Source organism: Macrotis lagotis, chromosome 1 (genome assembly GCF_037893015.1).
Source record: "Macrotis lagotis isolate mMagLag1 chromosome 1, bilby.v1.9.chrom.fasta, whole genome shotgun sequence".
Lineage (NCBI taxonomy): Eukaryota > Metazoa > Chordata > Mammalia > Peramelemorphia > Peramelidae > Macrotis > Macrotis lagotis.
Window position 1 is genome coordinate 321,623,443 of NC_133658.1, and position 18,516 is coordinate 321,641,958.

Here is an 18,516-nt window from a genome sequence, read left to right on the forward strand (position 1 = left end):
GGGTTCAAATCCGGTCTCAGACACTTAATAATTACCTAGCTGTGTGGCCTTGGGCAAGCCACTTAACCCCATTTGCCTTACAAAAAAGAAAAAAAAACTTAAAAAAACCTTAAAAAGTAGAATTGAATAAATGGAAAAGGAAACACAAAAGCTATCTGAAGAAAATAAAACTATAAAAGTTATAATTGAGCAAGTGGAAACTAATGACTCTCTAAGCCATCACAAATTCATCAAACAAAACCAAAAGACTGAAAAAAGTAGAAGAAAATGTAATGTACCTCTTTAAAAAATGTCCAACTTGGAAAATAATCCAAGACAGATAATATATGAATAATTGACCTACTTGAAAGTCATGATTGAAAGAAATCCTGGACAATAGTTTTCAAAAAATTATCAAGAATAACTGCCCTAATATCCTAGAACAAGAAGATAAAATAGCCCTTTAAAGAACCTACTGATCACCTCCAGAAAGAGATCCCAAAATAAAAGCTCCAAGGAATAGTGTAGGTAAATATAAGAATTATCAACTAAAGGAGAAAATATTGCACAGAGTCAAAAAAAAAAAAAACAATTCAAATACCAAGGAACCAAAGTCAGGATTAGACAGGATTTAGCACCTTCAAAACTGAAGGATCAGAGGACCTGAAATTTGATATTCAAGAGGGCAAAGGTGATTGGATCACAACCAAGAACTACCCCAGAAAATTCAACATATTCCTTCAGGGAAAAAGATGGAAATTCACCAAAATAAGAGACATTCACATCTATCTGATAAAGAGACCAAATTGAAGAAGTGCTGTTCAAACACAGACTTAAGAGATGCATAAAAAGTTAAACAGAAAGAAAATAGTGTTAGTCAATAAGAGCAAACTGTTTCCATCCCTACATGGATACAGATTTGTAACACTTGAGTATGTATTTCTATTAGACATTTGAAAGGAGCAATCTTAGACTTAGACTGTGGTTATTAATTAATTATGGTGTGAAGATATTTATAATTCTTGAGAATTATATTTCTATTAGGAAAGTGGAAAGGAAAATATTTGAAAGAGAGGGGGTTTAAGACAGTTATAAATAAGACATGGAAAAAAAAGAATTATACTAGGAGAAGAAGGGGATTCAGGAAAAGGGTAAATTACAATATGTGAAGATATGCAAAAGACCTATTATAATAAAGGGAAAGAAGGAAGGGGTTGAGCATTGTTTGAACATTAGATTTGATTTAAGGAGGGAATAATATACATTCCCAAATGAGTTTAGAAGTTTATCCTACCAAAGAGGAGAATAGGAGGGGAAAAAGGGAAAAAAGGGAAAGGAGGGGCTGATTGAAGGACAACAGAAATAAGAAGAAAGGCGAAATTAAAAGGTGGAGCTTGATAGAAGAGAAGGCAGATTGAGAGATCTGGTGATCAAAAGCAAAATACTGGTGAGGAAGAATAGGGGGAAAGGAGAGGAACAATTATAAATGGGGTAAAATAAGATGGAGGGAAATACACATTTAGTAATCATAACTATGAATATGAATTGGATGAACTCACTCATAGAATGTTAGAGGCTGAGTGGATTAAGATTCAGAATCCTACAATATGTTGTTTACAAAAAACACATTTGAAGCAGAGGGGTACATATAGAATAAAGGCAAAAGACTGGAACAAAATATATCGTGCTTTGTCCGAAGTAAAAACAAAAAAAAAGAGAGTAGCAATCTTGATCTCAGACAATCAAAAGCAAAAATAGACCTAATTAAAAGAGATAAAGAAGGGAAAAAAGGGACCATATACAATGAAGTATTATCAATGCTATTTATGTGTCTGTGTGTCTGTGTGTCTGTGTGTTTCTGTCTGTGTGTGTATGTATGTGTACATGTGTATGTGTATGTATGTGTATGTGTATATATATATATATATATATATATATATGTATATATATATATCCACTATGTGATATAGTGTCATGCTCAAAGAGGTGAAATCAAGTGAGTTACAGGAAAAATAGTAAAACAATACTAGTAGGGGGCAGCTAGGTGGCACAGTGGATAGAGAACCCATCCTGGAGTCAGGAGTACCTGAGTTCAAATCCGGCCTCAGACATTTAATAAATACCTAGCTGTGTGGCCTTGGGCAAGCCACTTAACCCCATTGCCTCACAAAAAAAAAATACTAGTAGGGGACTTCAACCTCCCTCTCTAAGAATTGCATAAATCTAATAACAAAATAAATGGAAAAAGAAATGAAGGAGGTGAACAGAATCTTAGAAAATCTAGATATGCTAGATCTTAGGAGAAAATTAAATGGTGATAGAAAGAAATATACTTTTCCCTCAGTGGTACAAGGAACCTGCACCAAAATTGACCTTGCATTAAATCATCTTTCTTGAATCATGATACAATAAAATTACTTGTAACAAAGGGCCATGGAAAGATAAATTAAAAATTAATTGTAATTGTATAATTAAACAACCCAATTTTAAAGAATGATTGGATCAAACTACAAATCAATGGAACAAGCAACAATTACATTGAAGAGAATGACAATAATGAGACAAAATACTAGAACTTACAGAATGCAGCCAAAACAGTTGGCTATCTCTAATGTAAATTTGTCTAAATGAAAGTATGCATAAATTAGATAAAGAGAAGATCAATGAATTGGACATGAAACTAAAAAAAATAGGAAAAAACAAATAAAAAACTCAATGATTTACTAAATTAGAAATTCCAAAAATCAAAGGACAGATTAATAAAATTGAAAGTAATGAAACTACTGAATTAGCAAATATAACTAAGAATTGATTTTATAAAAAAAACCAAAATGTATAAACCTTTTGTTAATTTGATTTTTAAAAATGAAAGAAGAAAACTAAATTACTGGTATCAAAACTGAAAAAGGTGAATTTACCACCAATAAAGAAAAAGATAAAGTATTTTATTTTGTCCAACTATATGCCAATAAATGAATGAATATTTTTAAAAAGTCCTAATAACTCAGATTAACAGAATAAGAAATAAAAATACTTAAATAGCCCCATTTCAGAAAAAAAAGAAATTAAAAGACCATCAGTGAATTCCCTAAGAAAAAAATATCTAGGGCTGGATTCATACTGAATTCTACTAACATTTAAAGAAAATAGTGGGAAAATAGGTGAAGAACAAATCCTATAAAATTATTTTTATGATACAAAAATGGTACTGATAATTCAATTAGGAAAACCACAGATAAAGAAAATTATAGCTCAATATTCCCCATGAATTTTGGGGAAAACATTTTAATTTGTATATTAGCAGAGTGATTTCAGCAAGTTATCACCAGGATAATGCACTATAGCCAGATGGGGTTTATAACAGGAATATGGAGCTGGTACAATATTAGCAAAACTATCATCATAATTTACTATATCAATAAAAACTATCAGAAATCATAAGATTATCTCAATAGATGCTGAAACATATTTTGACAAAATACAGCATTATTCCTATTCAAAATATTAGAGAGCTTAAGAATAAATGGAACTTTGCTTAAAATGATAAGCAGTATCCTTCTAAAACTATCAGCAAGCATTATAGTTAAAGGGGATAATTAGAAGCCTTCAGGTATGAAACAAGGCTGCCTATCATAATGACAATTATTCATCATTGTACTGGAAATGTTAGTTTTAACAATAAAAAAAGAAAAAGGCATTAAAGGAATTAGGAAAAAAATCATCACTTTTTGGAGAGGGCAACACGGTGCATTTCAAGAATCCTAGAGTATCAACTAAAAAACTACTTGAACCAATGAACTACTTTGGTAAAGTTATAGGATATGAAATAAATCCCATATATAGCATCAACATTTCTTTATATTACCAACAAAGACCAACAGCAAGAGACAGAAAAAGAAAGTCCATTCAAAACAACTGTAGACAACAAAATATTTGGGAATTTGACTGCCAAAATAAATTTAGGTACTAAATGAATATAATTACACAACACATATCATTTCAATAAAAATATCAGTTGCTCATGGGAGACTGAGCTAATGTAATAAAGATGACTATTTTACCTAAATTAATCAGCTTATTCAGTACCATATCAATCAACTTACCCGAAAAGTATTTTATAGAGCTAGATCAATAATAACAATGTTCATCTGGAAGATGAAAAGATCAGAAACATGAAGTAAATTAATGAAAAGAATGCTAAAGGTGATGGCCTAGCAATTCTAGATCCAAAACTTTGTTTTTAATTAATTGGTTTTATAAAATTAATTGTGTTAATTAAAACTATTTGGTATTGACCAAGAGTTAATATGCTGGATCAATGGAATAAGTTAAATTTATAAGACACAGTAGTAAATAATTTTGCTAATCTCCCATTTGATAAACCCAAAGACTCCAGATTCTGGGCTAAGAAATAACTACTTGATGAAAACTGTTGGTAAAAATCAGAAAATAGTATAGCATAATAGGCATAGACCAACAACTTTCAGTGTAAACCAAGATAAGGTCAATCAGGCACATGATTTAGAAATAAAGGAGGATACATAAATCATTTATAAGAGCAAGGAATCATTTACCTATCAGATATCTTGAGAGAAGAGAATTTATGATAAAAAAGAGTACATTATGGAATGAAAATTGGATGATTTTATTACATTAGATTTAAAAGTTTATTCACAAACAAAATCAATACAACCAAGATGAGAAGGAAAACAGACTTCTGGAGTAAGAATTAACTATTTGACAAGATCTACTGGGAAAAATAGAAAAGGAGATGGCAGAAACTGGGCATAGACTAGCCCATCATGACCAGGATAAGATTGAAATGGGTACAGGGATTAGATATATAGAGTGATACCACAAGCCAATTAGGAGAATAAGGAATATTTTATTTGTCAGATCTATGAAAAGGGAAGGAGTTTATGTCCAAACAAGAAATAGAGAACTTAATAAAATACAAAATAGACAATTATGATTACATTAAATTTTTGTTTTTTGTTTTTGTTTTTTGCAAGGCAATGGAGTTAAGTGGCTTGCCCAAGGCCACACAGCTAGGTAATTATTAAGTGTCTGAGACTGGATTTGAACCTAGATATTCTTGACTCCAGGGCCGGTGCTCTATCCACTGCGCCACCTAGTCGCCCCCTGATTACATTAAATTTAAAAGATTTCATGAATAATATCAATGCAACCAAGATTAGATGTAATACTGAACATTTAGAAATAATTTTAACAACTAGCATTTCTGATAAAGAATTCATTTCTAATAATATACAGAGAACTGACTAATATTTATAAAAATACAAATCATTACCCAATTGATAAATGGTCAAAGGATATGAATGGGCAGTTTTCCGATGAAGAAATTAAAACTATTTATTGTCATATGACAAACTGCTCTAAAACATTATTGATTAGTGAAATACAAATTAAAATGACTCTAAGGTACCAGCTCACAACTGTCAAATTAGAAAATGTAACACAAAAGGAAAATGGTAACTATTGGAAGGTATGTGGGAAAACTGGAACAATAATGTGCCATTGGTGGAGTTGTGAATCCAATAATTCTGGAGAGCAATTTGGACCTATATCCAAAGGGTGATAAAACTGTGCATCCCCTTTGATCTAGAAATACCAATAATAGGTTTGTAACTCAAAGCTATCACAAGAAAGCATAAAAAAACCCCACATGTACAAAAATTTTTATAACAGTTCTTTTCATAGTAGCAAAGTATCAGAAATTGAAGTGTTGTTCATCAATTAGGGAATGGGCTATGATATAAGAATATAATGAAATATTATTGCACTATAATGAATAATGAGCAGGCAGATTAAAAAAACATGTAAAGGCTTATATAACCTGATTCTGGGTAAAATAAGCAGAACAAGGGGAACATTGCATACCCTAACAGCAGCATTGTGCTATGATGGACTATGATTGCCTCAGGTCCTCTCAGAAACATAGTGATCAAAGACAATTCTAAAAGTTGTGTGATGGAAAATTTTATCCAAATGCATGGAATCTGGAATCTTCTCATGCAGATGAAGAACTATGCACTGGCAGATCAAGTCATACTATTTTTACCTTTTTAAAGTTATTTTTTTTCCTTTTTCCTTCTCATAATTGCCCCCCCTCTTTTTTTCCTGATTCTTCTTTCACAGTGTGAATAATAGTGCAACACTATTATACATGCATAACCTATATCAGAGTACTTTTTAGCCTGGAATGGGGAGTGGGATAGAGCAAATTAAAATTTGAAAATTATCTTTAAATATAATTGGAAAAATAAATTGAAATAAAAATATATATGAAATTAAAATTGTCAAGATAAGCAGAGTGAAAGAAGAAATAAAATTATTCCTCTTTTCAGTTGATATGATGACTTGCTTAGCAATAATAGTCAAATAAAAATTAATTTAAATAATTAATTTAGCAAAATTCTAGGATTTGAATTAAATTCACATAAATTATCATGATTTTATATTTCACCATTAATTCCCAATAAGAAATAGAAGAACAAATTACATTTATATGGATAATGTATAAAAATACTCTGGAAGCTATCCACTGATTGAAACATGAATTATATGAATGCAATTACAAAAGAACTCCTTGCCAAGATAAAATCATACCTAAATAATTAGAAAAAATACTAATTGCACATGGATATAACCAATAAAATAAAAATGGTGATATTAGCTAAATTAATTTTACTTATTCTATGCCACATCCATCAAATTATCTATACATTTTTAAGGCACTAGAAAAAAAAAGAATCACATGGAGGAACAAAAAGTACAAATATTTCAAAGGAAACATTACCAGATCTTATACAATACTATAAAGCAGCAACCAACAAAACCAAAGCAACAAAAATTATTTGGTGCTGCTCAAAATATAGAGAAGAGGAAAAGTTTAGGTATACAACATCCAGAAGCAAACTATATTTGATAATCATAAGGATCTAGTAATTAGGATAAATCTGGTTTGCACAAATTTCTGAGGAAAATGAAAATAAATCTGGCTGAAATTAGATATAAAGTTATACCTTGCACCACATGCCAAGATAAATGCCAGATGGATATATTACATAGAAATAAAATGGGACATTACAAATTAAAGTTGCCTTTATATTTATGGAATGGAAACTTTTCTCAATTAAAGCAAATAGAAAGGATTAGGGAAGTTAAAATGAGCAATTTTGATTACAGGAAACTAAGAAATTCTTGCACAAACCAAACCAATTTCATAAAAATTGGAAGAGAAATGAGTAGAAAAATCTTTACAGAGAATTTCTCTGATAAAATCTCATATCTCTAATATGAAAGTAAATATTTCAAATTTATAAGAACATGAGCCATTTTCCAATAGAATCATGGTGAAAGATATGAGCAGGAAGTTTTCAAAGGAAGAAACCCAAGCTACCAATTGGCATGTAAAAATGTTTCAAATTACATAAATAATTTGAAGTTAAAATAGTTCATTTTGGGCCTAATTTCCATTAGATGGGCAAAGGTGTTTAAAAAAAAGAAAAAGAAATTTATTGAAGAAAAAGAGTAGACAATTGTGAATTGGTTCAAACTTTCTGGATAGCAATTTGGAGCTATGCTACCAAAGTTCCTTCACTGCCTATATCCTTTGATCCAGATATACCATGACTGCTCTCAATCTTATACCCCAAAAGAAATTAAAGGGAAAAAAATCATATGTGTGTGTATGTGCACACATACATATATTTGTCTACACATATAAAATATATGTAATATAAATGCATACATATATAAAAGCAATGTGTATATATATATATATGCAAAAATGCTTATAGTAGCTTTTTTGTGTAGTATCAAAGAATTTGAAACTATATGAATCTACCTTAGATCTATTTGAGAATGACCAAGCGATTATTTTTATCAATATAGTGGAATGTTTTGTGCCATAAGTGATGAGAAATTTCAAAGAAACCTAGAAAGATCTATAAGAACTGATATAGAGTGAAGTGAGTAGAACTATAAGAATAGTTTATAGAATGGCAATAACATGATGGAAAAAAAAAACTTAGAAAAATGTCAGAACTCTGCTCATTGCTATAATAAATTATGATTCCAAGGCTCTGAAAATGAAGAATAATGTCCATTTCCTGACACAGCTGTTATACTCAAAATTCAGAGGCATATATTTGGATATGAACAGCCCAAGAGTTTGCTTTTCTTGACAATGCATATTTGTTACAAGATTTTTTTTTCTTTTTTAGAAAATAGTAAGCAAGTGAAGGAATAGAGGTATTGGGTAGCAAAAAAGATAGAAAAGAAAAGAAATGTTTTGGCATCTTTTTATTTTTTAATACACCAAAAGAATAGAAAGAGTAAAAAGTAGCACAGACAAGCAAAATAATTTTGAAAGCTTATTTGCTTGTTTGTGCTACTTTTTAAAAAGAAAAGCAAGCCACATATAATCAAGATCTACATTCTCATATCTATATTTTCATACTCTCTTTTCTAATGGAGTTATGTAAATATTCACTGATTTCAAATGCAATGTATTTTCCAAACACATACACATAATGGATTGGTTTTCATAAAGCAATCATTGAACTACTGCTTGCCTCAAAAAGGGCTCTCCTCCAAGTGTAGAATGCCTCAGTTCAGAACAACACCTCTCAGGTTGGCAATGACAAAGGTTACTATAATGAGATATGTTGAAAAATGCCAAATTAATACTAAAATATAAATTGTTATTTGTAGGTACATTGTATGTGGTTTTGTTTCTATGTTCCATTATGTACTTTCATGTATGTATATGTGTATATTATATATGTATATATATGTATATATATATATATATATCTCAGAGAGATTGAGAGAGAATGTCATTCAATACTAGCAAAATGTATTGATTTATTTTTGTCCCTATCTTATTATACAAAGAAAAGAAGGGAAAGAAATATTCTTGTAACAAATATGCATTGTCAAGAAAAGCAAACTCTTGCACTGCTCATGTCCAAATGTCATTGCATTTACTTCACTTAAGTCAAATTAGCTTGTGAAAGGGGAATCTTGATAACTAAATATTCACAGCATAAACAGATAATCCATCCAAGATGATGCTTTACTTCTAGATACTTCTTCCTCTACTAAGATTTTAATAAGAATTTGGTGTTCTGTAAAGAGCATCATTATTGGAGCCAAGAAGATGAGTTCAAACCCAGAGAAAATGTATAGAACCAATAGAGAATCCCAGAGCTTATTTAATCAAATCTACACCTATGTAGAAATCCCTTCTACAAATTCTCCAAAGATTTCTTAATTACATTCAGTTGTAGGAATGTACTACTTTCTGAGGCAGCTCTTTGTAATTTCAGGCAGTTCTGATTGTTAGAATTTTTTCTTATACTGGATAAATAACTACCTCTTAGCAACTTTTGCCTTTCTAGTTTTGTTGAATAGAATCAAGTAAAAAATGAATACAACAATACTTCAAACATTTGAAAACCGTTAATATTTCCTCGACATCATCTCCAAAATCTTCTCTTCTCCATTCTAAACATGCCTAGTTTCTTCTAGTTGTATTTATGTGACTTGATTCCAAATCCCCCTCCTAATCTTGGTCACCATCATCTAGATATTCCCCAGGTAAAAATGTCCTGCAACTGAGGTCCTATATATAATTGCACAGTAATTTTCATGTGCTCTGACCAAGGATTCATACATAGTAATATAGTCACTCTAACTCTCAACCCTATGCCATACACTTTCTTGTAGTCATATCACATTGTTGAATAAAGCAAGCTTTGAGTCTACTGAAATTTCTAGGCTTTCTTTATATGAAAATCTGTCTATTTATGTTTTCTTTGGTCCCCACTGGTTTAAAGCAAGATTTAGTATTTTATAACTATCCTCAAATACATTTCCTCTTTTTAGAGTTGTTTCTTTATTTTAGTGTGATAAGATCTTTTCCAGTCCCTTTTATGCTATTTAACATATTAGTTATCACTTTTTAATTATCTAAGATATTCATAATCATGTTATTTATGTCTTTAAGTCATGGATTAAAATGTTAAACCCTTCAAGAATCATGGTCTCTTAGGATAGTGATAGAATTCTGTAGGTTAGCCTAAGATAACACACTTGTTCTATTATCAGTGCTCTATAAATATGTATTTTGAATATTTGTTAGAGTGTTTCACCAGGACTAGAATGGTTGCTGTAAATAAAGTATATCAAGTGTCCATCTTTCCTCTCATCCTGTTTGCCATACATATACATATACATATATATGTATATATATATATGTATATATATATTAGAATTTGTCAAATTGTATACAGAGACCCAGAAAAAGGTAAAAGAGTTTAGAGGCCAGCATTGCACAGAAGCAGAAACACAAAGAGGCATAAGAGTCAGTGAAGAACTACATATTTCTGTTCTAATTTTGCAACATACCACCTCTCATCCTCTATCATTCATGCCCATTTCTCATACTCCAATCACTACACTACAGTCCATCTAACCTCTGTTGAAATTGGCTTCCTTAGTTCTTTTGCATTTTCATATGTCTTATATCCTGCTTCAAGTATCTTAGTATCTCATTGCATCCAGAGAAACCCCAAAGGAAGGAAAAGTGAAGGGTACTTTTTTGTTTTTAGGTTTTTGCTAGGCATATGGGGTTAAGTGGCTTGCCCAAGGCCACACAGCTAGGTAACTATTAAGTTTCTGAGGCTGGATTTGAACTCAGGTACTCCTGACTTCAGGGCTGGTGCTCTATCCACTATGCCACCTAGCCACCCCTGAAGGGTACTTTTGACAATCAGTTGAGATGGGAAAGGATGGGGATGTTTGGAAGCTCATTTATAATCATGGGGAACTAAATATTAGTGCCTTAAGGTATACTATATCAAACCATTATGCAGCCAAATGTTTACATTTACAGTACTTCATGATCCTCCATAGCTGAGTGAAACAAAGATTAAATGCATCACATCTGTTTCAAGTCCCTTGGACTGAAATTGCATCTTAGGTACTTTCATGCCTTTAAGAGATAAATGCCCTTTGTTTCTGAGTGAAATTTGGGGATTACTTCCCTCAGCATATAGAGTTTGTCTTTAGCTTGTCCTGTTCCTAGGACTTTTCAGGTATATGGTCATTTTCATCACGAAGACAAAAGATGCAAAGAATCCTCTTAAACAAAGTTTTGCTAAGTATGAATGAATGTAAATACCATTGAAATAACTCCTGAATCAAAGGAACAGCAAGATGCTAAAGTATATCTAAGACCAAATTCATCTTATTTAAATGACATCTTTCCCCTTTCCCCTCCTTTTCTCACCTGGAAAACAAAAAAGATCAGCAAGACATTTCATAATCAGTCAAGAAACTCTTATAAGAGGAAATAGAGCGGATGATTGAGGAGAAGCTGCTGTGCATATCAGGCAGGACAAAAAGTCTCAGGGCCTTAGTGACAAGGCAGAAATCTTGGTTTAAATTCTTTCGAAAGAATTAGGAAAGAAGAAAGAAGTTGGGAGAAAAGGAAAAGAGGAAAATTGCCTGAAATCAACACTTTTGCATCAGCAAGTTTCCTTAGTGGACTTGGGAATTACCTTTAAAATAAGGGCTAATTGCTTGACTATAGTTCCAATTTAATGAGCGATAATGAGAAATGGTCTCTAGAGTATTTATGATTGTATAATGCTCCAGTGTATTTCTTCCTCATTAGTATAGTGATGGAGTATGTTTCCTTTCAGATTGACTGAAGTGGTATCAAGAAGGATGTTTCAGTGTAGGTAATTCAAAACTATATCTCCAGCTTCAAATTCTGAATATTTTCCCTTCTCTCTATACTACTGTTGAATCATTTTAGTTGTGTCCAACTTTCCATGAACTCCTTTTTGGGGTTTTTCTTGGAAAATAAAGGAGTGGTTTGCCATTTTCTTTTCCAGGTCATTTTCCAAATGAGGCAAGGAAGCAAACAAGTGAAATGATTTCCTAGAATCCCACAACTAATAAGTGTCTGAGACTGATTTTAAACTCAGGTCCTCCTAATTCCAGAGTTGACAATCCAAGATCACTGTGATATGTACAACTTATGTATTATTTGCATTTAAATAGGCAGTTACATGAATGATCACCCAAGTTATTGTTTGTGGAATTTATTAGATTTTTAAAAGGTTTTTTTGCATTATAATAAGAAATCTATTTGTTAGTTTAGATGAACAATAGCTGAGTTCTTGGTCTTTAATATTTTTGTTTTTCTGAGAAATATAAACCAATTAAAATAACATATATTGATTCAATTTTATGATCTCAGTGCTGTTTTTAAGGTTTAAGAAATGTACCTTTAATTCAGAATATGCAAAGTTAATACACATGAACATTTGCATGCTATTATATAGAGAATATCCTATTTCAGTGATCTTTATTTAGCTTAGAGGATAGTGCTGATTAGGCAGTTACTGAATGATTTCCTGGTATAATAGGAAGAATAATTTTCTGGTGTAAATTCTACCCCTTGCCATTATGGTTATAGGCTCAATGGGTTCTCTAAGCACTAGCCTCAACCCCAGCCCCTTGAGAAGATGAGTAATTTGATAGTCTTTATACATATGTAGTCATGCAAAATATTTCTGTAACTATCATGATGTGAAAGAAAATATAGAATCCTTTAAAAAACTTTAAGAAAAATAAAATTAAAAAAAAGAATGTTTAAATCTGTATTCAGATACCATCAACTCTTTCTCTGTGGGTGGATAATATTTTTCATCATAAATCCTTCAGGGTTGTCTTGGATTATTGAACAGGTAAATCATTCACTGTGGATATCTTACAATAGTGCTACTATTTTGTACATATAATATTTCATTTTGTATGAGTTCCTATAAGTCTTTCCAGGTTTTTCTAAGAATTTTCTGCTCATCATTTCTTAGAGAACAATAGGAGACCATCATAAGCACATACCACCATTTGTTCAGCCATTCCCCAATTGATGGGCATTCCTTCAATTTCCAAATCTTTGGCATCAGAAAAGAAAAACTACTAAAAATATTTTTTGTATATATATTTCCTTTTTATTTTTGTTTATTTTTTTCTCTTTTGGGATGTGGACCTAGTAGATGTAGACCTACTAAAAGGAGTAGTACTTCTAGGTTAGAGAGTATGCATGGTTTTATAGGCCTTTAGATATAGTTCAAATTGTTCTACAGAATGGCTGAAGCAGTTCACAACTCCACCAATAGTACATTAACATCTCATTTTCCCCACCTTTTTTTGTGCAAAGCAATGAGGTTAAGTGACTTGCCCAAGGTCACACAGCTAGGTAATTATTAAGTATCTGAGGCTGGATTTCAACTCAGGTACTCCTGACTCCAGGGCTGGTGCTCTATCCACTGTGCCACCTAGCCATCCCCCACAACCTTTCAAATATTTGTCACATTCATTTTCTTTTCTATTAGCAAATCTAATAGGCATGAGGTAGTACCTCAGTATGTTTTAATTTGCATTTCTCTAATCAATAGTGATTTAGAGTGGATTTTTTTATATGTTATAGGGCAGCTAGGTCATACAGAATAGATAAAGGCCTTGAAATCAGGAGCAGAGGACATGGAATCCAACCTCAAATACTTGACACTAAATAGCTGTGTGACCTTGGACAAGTCACTTGACCCTGACTGCTTCACATCCAGAGTCATCTCCAGTTGTCCTGATCCATACCTGGTCATAGGACCCAGACGACTCTGGAGGAGAAAGTGAGACTGGTGACTTAGCACAGCTTCCTCACTCAAATCCAATTCATGTGCTTGTCATGCCATAACCTCCCTGATATTATGGTCTTCTTTGAGAATAAAGGACAAACATTATCATCATTATGTCATATGGTTATGAATAGTTTTGGTTACTTCATCTGAAAACTGTTGATATCTTTTGATCACTTATCAGTTGTGGAGTGGCTTTCATTTTTTTACAAGTTTGCTGAAGTTCTCTATATTTTCGAGAAATGAGGACTTTAAGAGAAATTTGCTTTGGAAATTTTTCACAGTATTGCTAAACTATATTTTCCTTCACTCTATTCCCCCCCCATCTGTTCTATTCTCTCTCCTTTCATCTTGCCCCTCCTCAGAAATGTTTTGCTTCTGACTATCCCCTTCTACAGACTTCTCTCCCTTATATCACCCTAGCCCCTACTTTCCTATAGGGAAAGATAACTTTCTTTACCCAATTGAGTATGTATATTATTCCCTTTTTGAGTCAATTCTGATGAAAGGTTCACTCACTCCTCTTCAGCCCCCTTTTCTTCACTATAAAAACTTTTTTGCCTTTTTTTGCCTCTTTTATGTGAGACAATTTTTTGTTGTTTTTATGTTACTGCATTACAACCCAGAATTAACTACCCAACAAAATTGAACATACTCTTTCAGGGAAAATCATAGATATTCAATGAAATCAGGAACTTTTGAACTTTTTTTGGTGAAAAGACAAGGGATTGATGGAAAATTTAATCTTCAAATACAGGACTCCAGAGAAGCATAAAAATGTAAACAGGAAAAAAACATGCTATTCAATAAGATTAAATTGTTTGCTTCTTTACATAGGAGCATTATATTTGTAACTCTTGAGAAGTGTATCTTTATTAGAGAAGTTAGAAGCATACATAGACAGTGTGATATAAGTTGAATTTGATGTGTTGATGCAAAAAAATAAGGGATGAGAAAAAAGGATTGTGCTGGGAGAAAAATAGAGGGGGAGACAAAATAGGGTATATTATATTACATGAAGAAGTGCAAATGACCTATTAAAGAAGATGAAAAGAAGGAAGTGGAAGCTTTGTTTGAATCTTAATTTCATTAGATTTGGCTCAAAGAGAGAATAAAATACATCCTCAGTTGGATATTGAAATTTATCTCACCCTATAGGGATGTAGCAGGGAAAAGGCAAAGAAACAAAAATGGAAGTAAACACACAGAGGGAGAGAAGATTTGGGAGGTAGTTGTCAGAAGCAAGTACTGGTGAGAAGAAACAAGGTAAAATGAGAGAAAAAGTATAAATATGGAGGAATAGAATGGAGGAAATGTATAGTTAGTTATCATAACTGAGAATATAAATGGGATGAATTTGCCCATAAAAATGGAAGTGGATAGCAGAGTGAATTGAAAACTAGAATCCTACAATATATTGCTTACAAGAAACACATTTGAAACAGACATAAAAGAAGTAAAAGTAAAAGACTATGGCAGAATATATTATATTTCAGCTGAAGTGAATAAACAAGGGTAGCAATCCTAATGGCAGACAAAGCAAAAGCAAAAATAGACCTAACTAAATGAGATAAGGAAAGAAGTGAATCTTACAAAAAATGTACTATAGACAATGAAGTAATATCAATACTTAACATATATGCACCAAATGGTATAGCATCCAAATTCTTAGAAGAGAAGTCAAGTTAGTTACAACAAGAGAGAGTAAAACTCTACTAATGGGGGAATTCAACCTTCTCCTCTCAGAACTAGATAAGTCTAAACACAAAATAAATAAGAACAAAATTAAGGAAGTTAATAGAATTTTTGGAAAGTTAGATATGACGAACCTCTGGAGAAAATTGAATTGGAATAGAAAAGAAGGTATGATTTTTCTCAGCAATATCTGGCGCCAATAGAAACATTGACTATGTATTAGGGCATAAAAAGCTCATAATAAAATGCAAAAAGGCAGATATATTAACTGCATCCTTTTCAGATCTTGATGCAATAAAACTTAAAGTAAATAATCTATTCCTCAAGGACAAGGTCAAATAAGTCATAGAAGCAATCAATACTTACATCAAAGAAAATGAAAATTGTGAGATAGCATACCAAAAACTTAAGGGATCAAGGAAAAGCAGTTATTTTTTTAAAAAATGTTTATTTATTTAAGGTAAGGGATTAAGTGACCTGCCCAAGGTCACACAGCTAAGCAATTTTTAAGTGTCTGAGGACGGATTTGACTCCAGGACTGGTGCTCTTTCCACTGTGCCACCTACCTGCCTCTGCAAAGCAGTTCTTAGAGGAATTTTTTTTATCTCTATATGCTTACATGAATAAAATATGGAAAGAGGAAATCAATGAATTGGAAATGCAACTAAAATTCTGGGAAAGGAATAAATTTAAAATTCTGAAAATCAAAGGAGAGCTCAATAAAATTGAACTATTGGACTAATGAAAACTCAGAGATGGTTTTATGAAAAAGCAAAAAAATAGATAAAGCTCTAGTTAATTTGACTTTTAAAAAAAGGGGGAAAAGCACATTTCCAGTATAAAAATGAAAATGGTAAATTTACCACTAAATGAAGAGGAAATGAAATCAATAATTCAGAGCTATTTTACACAACTTTTTGACAATAAATCTCACAGAATATTTGAAATAGATGAATATACACAAAAATATAAATTGCTTGGACTATCAGAAGAGGAAATAAAATAATTAACTCTATTTTAGAAAAAGAAATTGAATAATTTAACAATGAGCTCCCTAGGACAAAATATCTCCAAGGCCAGATGGATTTGCAAGTGAACTCTACCAAACATTTAAAGAACAGTTAATTTCAAAGCTTTATAAACTATTTGGAAAAGTAGGCAAATACAGAATCAATATCATGTACAAATATCATTTTGAAACAAATGTGGTACTAATATCTAAGCTATGAAAAGCCAAAACAGAAAAAATTATAGACCAATTTCCCTGATGAATGTTAAAGCAAAAAATTTAAATAAAATATTAGCAAGGAGATTGTAACAATTTATCTCTAGGATAATGCACTATGATCAGGTGAGATTTATATGAGGAATAAGAACTTTTACAGTATTGGGAAACCTATCAGTATAATTGACTATCAATTGAAAAACTAATAGAAATCATATGATTATCTCAAGAGATTCAATAAAACTTGTGATAAAATATAGCATCCATTCCTATTAAAGCATCAGAAAGGATAGGAATTAATGGAATTTTCCTTAAAATGAAAAGTAGTATCTATCCAAAACCACCAGTAAGCATTATACAATGGGGATAAACTGGAGCTTGGGTAAAGCCCACTTGCTCATTGTTTGGGCGCTAATTGATTCAAAGAAAATGTAAATAGCAATTGTGTCTAGAAAAGCTGAGGGTCTTCCCATCCTAATAAGATTTTTTTTTTACTGTGCAAAAAAAGGTTCTCCTTATTCCTTTTCTTTCTTGTCTGCTCTGATCACTGAGAAATCCTGGGGATCTTGTCCTCCTAGTTAAATGATTTTTTTTCTTTTGATGAGTGGTTTGTCTCATCTCTCTCTCTCTCTCTCTCTCTCTCTCTCTCTCTCTCTCTCTCTCTCTCTTCCTTAACTTTAATCACTGAATGGGCATTACCTCAGTCAAACTGTGATGTAGCAAAGACCTAGTTTTAAAAATTCAAAGTTTCCTACTGCATCCAGGGTCATCTCTAGTCATCCTGATTCATATCTATCCACTGGACCAGCATGATTCTAGAGAAGAAAGTAAGACTGGTAACCTTATACAGCACCTTCTCACTTAAATCCAATTCCCTTGCATGGGCTGGCATCATCTCCCTGATATCATGATCTTTGACAATGAAGGTCAAACAGCAACAATAACTAGAAATATTCCCAGTAACATCAGGGACAAAACAAGGATGCCCATTATCACTACTCATTCAATATTATACAAGAAATGCTAGTTTTAATAATAAAGTAAGAAAATAATTGAGGGAATTAAACAATAAAAACTAAAATGCCATCCTTTGCAGATGATATCATGTTTTACTTGGAGAATCCTAGAGAATCAACCCAAAAATTGCTTCAAAGAATGAACAATTATGCAAAAATTTAAATAAAACGTTAGCAAGGATATTATAACAATTTATCACTAGGATAAGATTTATACTAGGTATGCAGAACTTTTTCAATATCGGGGAAACTATCAGTATAATTGCCCATAACAATAGCAAAATTAATAGAAATTACATGATTATCTCAAGAGATTCAGAAAAATAGTTGGACAAAATACAGAATCCATTCCTATTAAAACATCAGAAAGGATAGGGATAAGTGGATTTTTTCATATAATTATAAGCAGTATCTATCCAAAACCACCAGCAAGCATTATACAATGAGGATAAACTGGATCTCAGGTTCAGCCCATTTGGTCATTGTTTGAGCCCTAATTGATTCAGAGAAAATATAAAATAAACCCACATAAATTATCAGCATTTCTATATATATTACCAACAAATCTTAGCAAGAAGATAAAGTAAGACAAATTTCATTTGAGATAACAGTAGAAAATATAAAATATTTGGAGGCTACATGCTAAGATAATTACAAAACATTTTTCATTCAAATAAAGTCAGTGCTAAACAATTAGAAAAATTTCAATTGCTCAAGGGGAGACAGAGTTAATATAATAAAAGTGTCAATTAAATTAACCTACTAATTCAGCATTATACTAATCAAACTATCAAATTATTCCATTGAGCTAGAAAAATTAATAAAAAATTCATTGAATTCATTTGAATATGGCACCTAGGTG